General features: G+C 37.6%; 1 long non-coding RNA gene across 1 annotated transcript; it reads right to left on the bottom strand.

The window, feature by feature from the left end:
* Window positions 1–332: 332 nt before the first annotated feature.
* On the bottom strand, window positions 333–9,258 carry LOC107105442. Its single transcript, XR_001482339.1, has 3 exons — window positions 9,223–9,258; window positions 1,844–1,908; window positions 333–366 (listed from the first exon to the last, which is right to left on the bottom strand). It is a non-coding gene; the product is annotated as an uncharacterized LOC107105442 (long non-coding RNA).
* Window positions 9,259–10,840: the final 1,582 nt, after the last annotated feature.

Below are 10,840 nucleotides of genomic sequence, written 5' to 3'. Positions count from 1 at the left end.
TTATGGAATATGGCCTTCTTGTTGTGGTACTACTGTTGGGCAGGACATTAAAAAATGCATTTGTCATATACCAGATCAAAATCCATACATAGTATAATATAGCCAAGTACATTAATATATTCTTATAAGAAAGGGGAAATATATTTTTTTAAACCACCCAAAAGCTGGATGAAATTGAGAGTAGAAAAAAATTATAGTACTTAAAATGTACAGGAAAAAATGAAAGGAAAATTCTGCTCTGCTAAGTTGCGTTTTATTGAAGAGACCCTTCTATTTAAGAGACAAAGAAAATATAATTTGGACTTTAATTATATAATTAAAAACTTAAAATACCTTCGTCCTGGAGTCCTGCTCAAGCCGGAACATCTATGATTATGAAAACAATTATCAAGCAAATACCTGTAATGACTTGAGAATGAGTGATCATTATGCATGGAAAATTTTAAAATAAATATGAAGTAATCATCTTAATTCTGTCTCATTTCTTATGTCAACTTCATCTTTTAATAAAAGGATGAAGAAAATGTCCTCCTGTTTACATAATGCATAGGATAATCTTAAGATAAAATATGATCTCTGAAATGCTTGTTTTTGGATGCAATATTTGCTACTTCTATATCATCATCTGACCATCATTCAATAGTATATTTTGTAGGACCAAAAGTTTTAAAAGCATTCAAGTACAATAGAATTCCTTAAACAAATATCTATGGTATGCTTCTCATGGGGGAGGGATCAACACAATAAAATACCCTACCAAATAACACCCCCACCATGCCACATTAACACTTACTGTTTGGCTTATTCTACCTTTGCTCAATACTAACAACAAAAAATAAGTTCAAAAATAATTCTTGCAAGGGTGACCATTTTTTACAGGTATATAGATAGATGTTACATAAGGGTGGGGGAGGGGACAGAGGGAAGAGCAGCATATACTTCATGCAAATTCCGGTCATCAAATGTTTACATTATAAAACAAACAAATAAAGAATTTAGCTAAGTCATCAACTATAAAAGCCATAAAAGAAGTTTGTGACATAAGATGGTAATGACAGATGGAATACCACGTAATACAAGACTGATAAGAGATATTTCAAAGAATATCAGTTCCACATTTGATGCCAAGTGTGATCATATATTTACTGGCCTCCATCAAGCCTCACAGTTTAGTCTTCAATTTAAGTATTATCTTAAATACAATATTCTGTAGATTATATGGATATAAATAATGGGTATTTTAAACAATTACAGTCAATATTGGTACCAGTTTTATACCAGCTATTCTAATGGATAAATCAAAGACTATATGTGATTTTATTAACACAGAGAAAATAGTGTTTAGCAGATAAATGTATGGATTACCAAATTCCACTGAAGAACCTCTAGGAAAGGCAAGTCAGTCTTATATAAGGTGGAGAAAGGGGAAGTGAGGTACAGTATCACTGTTTACTCCATGACCTCAAAGAATGCCATTAGTTGTTATATAATCATACATATTTGCTCCTTTTAGAATATGTTTATGCCTGATATTTACACTGTAAATTACAAAACAGATATAATGAAAGTAAAATATCCTTCCAGAAGAAGGATTTAGGGATTCCTTCTTTCTTTATGACGTACAACCGAAACTGAGTACATGTTTAAAAAATGACTGTGATTGCCCTTTTGTATATCAAAGCCAGGATACCAACGAGACATCTATTGCATCCAGTCAGTACCAACTTTGAGTAGCTTCTTGAAAAGCTGTAACTTAGCTTTCAGATATTCAGCACAAGCAGGTATAATGTAATGAAAATGCAAGAAAAGAAACACAGTATATTGGTGTTATATGAACACATACTTGAGCGTTTGGGCTTCCGACTGCATACCACAAAACCAAAAGCACACACTGCAGAAAGCTGAGATCTATAGGCAAGGGATAAACATTTTAAAAATTGGTTAAAGTTAATAGAAGCAGTTCTCAAAATAAAAGAAACAACTGCAGGGCTCATCTGTACTAATATTTTGCATGCACTGAGACCAGCTTACAGTGACTGTACTGTGCAGCAGATCTGCATCATTTGCTCTGTCATCCGGAAATCAGTCTTGCACAGTTCTACCTAGTGGAAAACTATACCTACTTCAATAGAGAAAAATACCTCCTCTTGTTGAAAACACTTACAGCTTCCTATCCTGCCAGCTATGTGCATTGCATCCCACTGCATTCCCATGGGACATCTCTGCCCTCTGCGCAAGATGTCATGTATGTACTTCACACAGCACAACTATGTATAAATAATTTTTACTCTTATGTCGGGATAGTTCTGTACTACTTTACTGCTGCTTATTATTACTTTTAATCCCTTCATTAATACAGCACCTATACCATTTCATTATATTTGATTTTTGTAAAAGTGCCTTGAACATTTTGATGAAGAAAGGTAGCATAAAATATTTTAAAATAAGGGCCAACTGCGTGTTTAGAGAACAAAGATGAAAAATGGTGAAATCTTTAATCAGAAATTACACTAATAGAACTGCTATTAGCAAAAGTTAAAGTAATAATTTAATGTTGATATCCCATATTCCTCCAAATTCAAGCTGACTGAAGAGTTTAAATGAGTGGGAGAAAATGAGGATGATGGAAATCAAGTCATGCTGATATATCCCAAAGGACTGGCCAGTCGTCTCAGAAGAAATGTATGAATATGCCCAAATATCAAACAACTTTTCTTACAGGAACATCCACCCAAAGACTGCAGGCTCAGTAAACGCTACAACAAAAAGCATATGAATGCACAGTGCAGACACAGCCCAATTTACATGGAAAGAGCATTGTGGATTACAACAATTCTGCTTAGGCCTACTGTGTATTCACAGCAGAGGAAAAGTAACCTTGTTAAAGGTTAATGTTTATTCTTTATTGGTCTAAATTTTGTGGGAGTTTTAAAATTTGTATTTTAAGGATGATGTACAAAGTTCATGTTTTTTCCTAGAATGCTCTCATATTTTGCAAGAGGTCCATCTGAATCTTTAATTAAATAGCTGAGAGAGGACTTTCATGATATAATCCAATGCTATTGAAAAAAATAAAAACACTTACCACATATTGAAAAAGTATACTATTTGTTCATGTGGTTTGTTAAATATATGTATTTTCAAATGTTATGAAAATAAGAGAGCATACCAAAGGAGAGATATAAAAATGTAGGTAATTAATTGTTGTTGGTTGTGCTGTCAAGTCACAGCTCACCTATGGCAACCCGTAGGGTTTTCAAGGCAAGAGACATTCAGAGATGGTTTGCTATTGCCTGCCTCTGTGTTACAACGCTGTCCCAGTGCATATAAAAAACAATGGACTATGGATTTTGGCTGCAAACCACTGGAAATTTCAGCCAGAGGAACACAACTTCCCAGCCTCTGCATCCCAAATACCCACAGAACACCGCTTCTGGGGGAAGCCAGAGGTGTACAGCAGAAGAGGGTAATCAGGAAAAATCACTCCCTTCCATCCATGGAAATCCTCCACGGGATCCAAGCCTCTGCACTCATTTTGAACATTCCTCAGATTTATACCAACCCCTCCTCCCAATATGGTATCACTCAATTCCTGAATATGAACTGCTAAGGGAAGCAGCTGAATCACAGTCCAAGTCCAAAATCTGAATTGAGAGTACAGAAGAGGAGAAAATGAATACCACTAGTAACGTTATCAAAGCTGGCTTAAATCTTCAAAATGTAGATTTAACATCAAACTTGCAACTATCGGACTTCTGTACAACATGTCAAACCTGAAGTAAATCTCTGTTTGTGTTGAGGATGTGCTGTTAATTATATTTTTAAATGCTCATTTTCTAGCATTGAGCCAAAAGAGACTCTGGCCAAATGGCAAACTTGGGAGGGGAGGAACCACCAGAATTTATTTGGGAACTTCATGGGCTACATAAACACCCTGCTTCTAACATTTATATCACTTTGTAAAACCTGTGCAGTTTAGGGCTGCCAAGCATGTCAACCAATGGGAAACGGGGGAAGACAAGAACTTCCTGACTTGGGAGAGGATCGGTGTCCCATGTGCACTGACCACTTCTAGTGTGACTTGTTAAGTTTTGCCATCAAACCCGAGTGATGTTCCAGTATTCCCCCAAATCTCTATGGTTTAACCATAGAGCATCACCCAGTGCAATGATGTCGCTTCTTGGTTATACTGGAAATCACATAATCACATGCCCCCCCCCATGGGCAACAGAAACTGGGGGTGAGAGGTCCCCCAGCAGGAGGACGGCAATCCTAGTGCAGTTACATCATTTATTAAAGGTAAAGGTTTCCCCTGCTCAAAAGCCAGTCGAATCCGACTGTAGGGGGCGGTGCTCATCTCTGTTTCCAAGCTGAAGAGCCAGAGCTGTCTGAAGACTTCTCCATGGTCATGTGGCCAGCATGACTAAACACTGAGGCACATGGAACACTGTTACCTTCCCACCAAAGCGGTACCTATTTATCTACTTGCAATTTCTTGCTTTCGAACTGCTAGGTTGGCAAGAGCTGGGGCCAGAGACGGGAGCTCACTCCATTATGCACACGATGGTCTCGAACTGCCAAGCTACAGACCTTCCTGTCTGCAGCTCAGCGTCTTAACCTCTGAGCCACTGCGGCCCCTACATCTTTTATTAGGAGGTTGTAAAATATGTATCATAACTGGCCCTAACTTTTTTTTTAATCTTGGGCACTCCATATTAGCATTATTAAATAACCACAGGGTGGTGTTTTCCTATCATTTGCTCTCAAGATGTAGGAGCACACTCCAATTCTTGTTGTTGAAATTTCTGTACAGATTGCCTCCTGTCATATTTTATGTTGCTCAATCTCCCCAGGTAATTTATTTTATTGACTTAACATACCCCTTCTTTCTCTCCAATGAGGACCCAAAGCAGCTTATATTGTTCTTCTCTACCCCTTCCCAACACCCTGTGAGATAAATTAAGCTGGGAGCGTGTGACTGGCCCAAGATCACTGAGTACACTTTCAAGGCAAGACATCAAGACTAAAATAAGACATTTACATATAATACTCAGAGAATGCTGCTATAATACTCCTACTCCAGATACAGAATGGATTGTTGTAACATGCTCTGAATGGAGCTCTTGTTGGAAAGTGATCAGCAATTATAACCAATGTTCCCTCTAAGCTGTGGAGTCTTGTGAGCAAAAATTCTATTTTGTGAGCTACCAGCATCAAAGTTGTGAGCAAGTGATTTGGCTGCTCTGGAGCCCTCCTTCCTGAGCTAAGACAAAAATGTGTGAGCCGGAGGCTAAAAAACTGTGAGCTAGCTCACACCAACTCAGCTTAGAGGGAACACTGATTATAACTGGTGTAGATTGTGGCTGCAAGGTTATTAAATTATGCTTGCTGGTTGCTCAAGAACATGATTACAATACCTGATTATTTACATGGCTGCCAGCTTATTTACAGGTCCAATTCAAATGGCTGTTTTTTATCTATGAAGCCTTACAGTCCAGGAATAAGACTCTCTTCTCCCGTAAGAGTCTATGTACATCCAAGTCACCTTCACGGCCCCCCTCTTCGTAGTGCCACTTTGTCTGAGGTCCACTGGGTGGTAACACAGGACAAGAGCTTTCTAGGGAAGTTTGCCTTGTGATGCCAATTTAAGACAAAGCTTCCAGGAGGCTACTGGGTAGCAGAAAAATTTGTTTATTTTTCAAGATCTTAGTTGTTTCTTTTTAAGTGGCTGTTTTTAGCCAAAATTTATATTGTCAGTATTATTCTTTTATTGTGACATTAATATTTATTGCTGCCTTGTACATCCCTATCTCATTGGGTCAGTATATATTCCCTCCTTGTTTAGAAGGTTGGGTTGCAATTATATAAGAAACCACCTCTTCTCTTCAGTGTCTCAATGGAATGCCTCAGACTGACCATGGGTGCCAGCATTCCCATGTTTCCCAATGCCACTATACAACTTCAAATGCTAATGTTTTGGAAGGTTAGGTTAAATTAGGTTTATTGCATCATGTCCTGCCTAAATGATAAAAGCTTTAGGAAATATTGTAAGACTTTAAAAAAATTAAGTTCTTTTTCTGTCACTTAAATTAAGCTGGTTGATATTAATGTTTGTTATATATACATTCAACTGAGTTAACTCCCTGAAGCGTTGAGAAATAAAGTTTCTCTTTTAAGGAAAGGTTGTACAATCCTTTTTTTTTAATTTGGCTTTTGGCTCCCCTCAATCCCCAAATGGTTTTTCATTGGCTGTCAGCTGTGACCTGTTTGTTAGGTTTTTAAGGACATTTTTGCTATTCATTTTATATAACTCTTATTTTCTTTTTTATATTGTATACTGTTTTGAATTTTTTTATTCAAAGAGGCATAAAGCTTTAGACAAGCAGGCTTACAATGACTGTATTATATATGTTGTCACACTAATGGGGTATTACTTACCCAAAGAATGTGGCTTTAGGTAGACTTAAAAAAAGGTAAAAAGTAAATGAATACCCAGAGCTCAACTTATACCATGGTTCACTCTGTGCTGTGCTTCCTTTTCTGTCCCCAAAGTGGCTGGCATTCGGTAGTAATTGCAGAGATGGAAAACAAAGGTGATATAAGGGATCACGAAATCATACCACACAGTTATCTTCTAAATACCCAGGTCCCTGGACACTGTCCATCTTGGTGAGCTATCCCTAAACACAAGCAATGGTTGCAATACTTTCAGTAGAAAAATGTGACAACTATCCTGGGAAGGAAGGGAAACTGTCAACTTGATTCCAAGCTTATTTACTCAACAGCAAATCTTCCAGTATTCAGTCCTAACTGCGGTTACGAGTGCAGCCTGACTGTCTTTTTGAGATACAAACATTGTATTTCTTTCTAAACCTAAATCACTCAAGTCTCTGCAACTAGCTTCAAGTGATTTGAATATTTCCTGTACTTGGGGAGACAGGAGTACTTAAATTGTTATTGCTAGCGCTAATTTGTTTTATTTTGAGAATTATTAATGAGGGTATGAATGCATCATCTAGAGCAGGGCTTACTGTGAGCTGTTGCTGTGACTTTGATCCCACCCTCTATGAAGTCAAGGGAAAGATTAGAGGGCCAGTGTTCCCTCTACGGTGAGTTTGTGTGAGCTAGCTCACCGTTTTTTAGCCTCTGGCTCACACATTTTTGTCTTAGCTCAGGGAGGATGGCTCCAGACCAAACTAAATTATGCAGTAGCCAAATCACCTGCTCACAACTTTAATGCCAGCTGCTCACACAGTAGAATTTTTGCTCACAGGACTCCATAGCTTAGAGGGAGCATTGAGGGCTACCATTGTAATTGCTGTATAATCTTGAAGAAAAGGTTTTTCCATTCAGATCTCTTCATACTCTGTATCTGCGTTTGGGTTTCTGTGATGTTCCACATTGATTTTGTTCAGCTCCAAGCCAAAAAAAGCATAATTTGATAAACATGGCGAGTTGATGGGGAAAGCTCCCAACACCCTCTTTTCTAGTAAAAAATCCTTAAAGTTTATGGGAAAACACATTTTTAAACTAAACATTTAATTCAGAAAAGCAGTACAAGAGAAACAACATGCAAGAAGAAAATAATAATTACTTGGAAATGCTTCCAAACAATAAAGTTATGCTTTGCTGATATTTTCTGTCACATCTGGAAACACGTAGGTCAGTACCTGAAACAAGTCACATCGTCTCACCTATAGGTGCTCCATTTTGGGGAAAATTATATTTATTCCAAAAAGTGATCCTTAGATGAGAGCATGCAGTCCCACATAGCATAACCTCAGAACGTAAAGTGTCCATAAACCCTTACAGAAGGAATACCACAGTGCCGTAAATTTGATTTTTAAAATTATGATAGTTGTTAATAGATGTCTAGATTTACAATGCAGATCTTAAGTATATTTACTCTTTGTTGAGGAGGAAGAATCCCCCCCCCATTTGCTTTGAGGACAGGCCCAGAATTAGCAGCAGGAGGGCACTAGATGCTATAACAGAGGTAAACAGAAACTTTCCTCTAAACCCAACACTGTAATGCTAAATGGAATTATGCTATTCTAGTCCCATTGGCATCAACAGATTTCAACTACGACCCTGTTCAGGATTGCACTGAAATTCTCTTCTAGATTCAGACTAGATTTGACTGCAGTGTGTGTGTGTGTATGTAGATAGATAGATAGATAGATAGATAAATAGATAGATAGATAGATAGATATACACACACACACATCCATTCTGCATTTCTGGTTGTAAATCCTTCTTGTTTCCCCCTTCCCCCATATGGCTCCTAATTTCTGTCTTCCTTGCTTTCTGGCTGGCTGGCTCTGCTTTATGTAAAACATTCACACTGTGATTGGTTTAGATGAAGAATTGGTAAAAGAGGCTTTTACATAATACATCATTTGCTTGAGCTGCAGCACTGTGTTACATATCTGTTTGGGCTCATCATAATGTGAATTTGTTTTGTGATTGCCAGATTAGAAATCCAAAAGTATTCCTTCATCATTCTGGATTAAGACATTTACTCCATACTGCTTTTCTACAGGTACTTAAACTTCCTCTATGTGAAAAACATGAACAGAGATTATGAAACCAAAAAAGCAGCGTGGATTCTATCATATCCCTGAATAAGCAAGTACTTTCTTCCCTTATTTTATAATAAATCTAAAGATTTGATAGGATATAAGGAACACCTTAACTCCCCTCCTCCCGTTTCCACTTAATTTTCTTAACACACGAAGGAAACACAGAGACACACACGTATACAGGTATCCATGTAAATAATTTCTTTACCTTTTTTTCTTCTTCTTTGCACTAAAAATCACTGTGAGACTATTACATCGTAGTAGATTGCTTTACCTACAAGCCACCATTAAGCGTTTTTATAAAGCACTCCAAGAAAAATGCTTTTTAAAAAATCACATTGGATCTATATTTTGCAATGATATTTAGCTACATTTCACTGCCCTAAGAATCCTTTACAATAAGGGAGAAACTGTACTTACAATATTTTCCTGCAACTCTCCTCCACCTCGCCCCCTCCCCTTTTACAACCTGATAGTACTACATCACGTTGCTAGTAAGTTCCATTATCTGCTTATAGAATAACCCGTGGAAAGAATCGATCAATTATCTCCTTAATGTACACTTTGAAACGATATTAAGATCAGAACGAAAATAAAATCATTGACACGGCATGAAAATATTATAATACACATGACAGACCTTTTATGCTTCTATGTATTTCCCTCCCTTAGTGACAGACGTTTCATTGGACTCTTGCAACAACAGGAACTGTGTTGCTATTGGTTGAAAAAATCGGGCTTCTCTCTGTTGGTAGGTAGAGGCTAGCTGCTGGGTTGACCAATCAGGTGTTTTGTTTCCAGGAGAAACATGGTTTGTATAGCTATTTAAATCCTAGTACGGTGATGTAAGCAAGGGAGATTGTTGCAAGGCGGTGAGAGGGAGAAAAAGGAGGGGAGGAGGAAAGAGTTTAGTAATAAGACAGACTGAAAGGAAAATGTTGTCAAGCTGAATTATTTACGGGACGCGAGTTAAATGCAAGTGGAGGCAGTTGTGACCCACCACACCTGCATACTGAACCAAAACGTTAAACATTCTTTTCATCCCCCTTCATAGAAAATTTTACACAAACCCATATGTATCTTGATGTGCAGGTAATGTGGAGGCATTGTTATTCTCCTGAAAAAAGTCTTTAACATTCAGGAGGCGTCATATCAAATATGTTTCCAATTTGCCTTTTTATGTTTCTTTTTAAATCATCTTCACCACAGTAAAAAATATCTTATGTGATGTTATTTCTTAGAGGCTGTATATAGCTGACTTAGGGTTGCCAGATACCTTTTGTTTTGAGGATCTATCTCTTATTTTAACAAATAGTGCCTTGTTTCAGAGCATCATAGTAAGCATTAATGATCATGGGGGCACTGTGAAAAATCGTATTCTGGGCATCTCAGTCCTTAAACCCATATTTCATTTCTTTATTTTCACAACAAACAATAAGAGGGATTCACCCAGACACCCTTCTCCTGTCACATCATATCACTGTCTGCTTCCTGCACATTACTGGGATCCCACCTCAAGGTGGGAATTTTACAGGAACAACTTGACACACACAATAGGTATGCCCTTGGCAACTGGGAATCATAAATAATAACACCACTGTAACATCAATAATAACACCACTGTATTAAGCTGGAGAAGAGGCTGTTTTACTGTTCTATGTGCAGATCTGAGGTTCCTTGAAGGCAAATATGGTGCAGAAGTTTGTTCTCCATTTTGTACCATGCAGGCACAGAAAAATATTGGACATGTTCTAAATGCACCTCCATGCAGTGGTGTGGTAAAACCAGCCTTTCTAATTTTCTGCAATATACTGGAATTCAGTTCTGCAATATACTGGAATTTATATAATTTTCTGCAATATAGTGGAATTCAGTTGCAGAGATACAGTGATTCTTTTTTGGCAGATGAGTTAATGTGGAAAGGTGAAAGTCTGAAAACCACTGAGCTGGGTGTTGTGTCTCCATGCACTGAACCAAGAAACACTGAATTATGTGACACTGAATGGCTGTTGACATATTTTCCCCCTTATGAATGGCTACAGAAGAGCAATGAATTTCCAAATGGCTATTTCAATGCATTAAACTAAAAAGAATGTCACCAAATTGTCATAGGAATGTATTGGTTCTTTCTAAATTCATTATGCCGTTATATCAAATGTATTATACCAAAGGTGTTTCTTGCACTGCTGAGGCATCAGTGTTCCACACGCTGCTTCAAGTGGATTTATTATAGTTATTCTACATAGGTCCTAACAGAG

This window comes from Gekko japonicus, unplaced genomic scaffold, assembly GCF_001447785.1.
Source record: "Gekko japonicus isolate JY-2015 unplaced genomic scaffold, Gekko_japonicus_V1.1 scaffold1390, whole genome shotgun sequence".
In the NCBI taxonomy this organism is placed as follows: domain Eukaryota; kingdom Metazoa; phylum Chordata; class Lepidosauria; order Squamata; family Gekkonidae; genus Gekko; species Gekko japonicus.
Note: the sequence above shows the minus strand (reverse complement) of the source record. Positions and strands in the feature narration are given on the sequence as shown.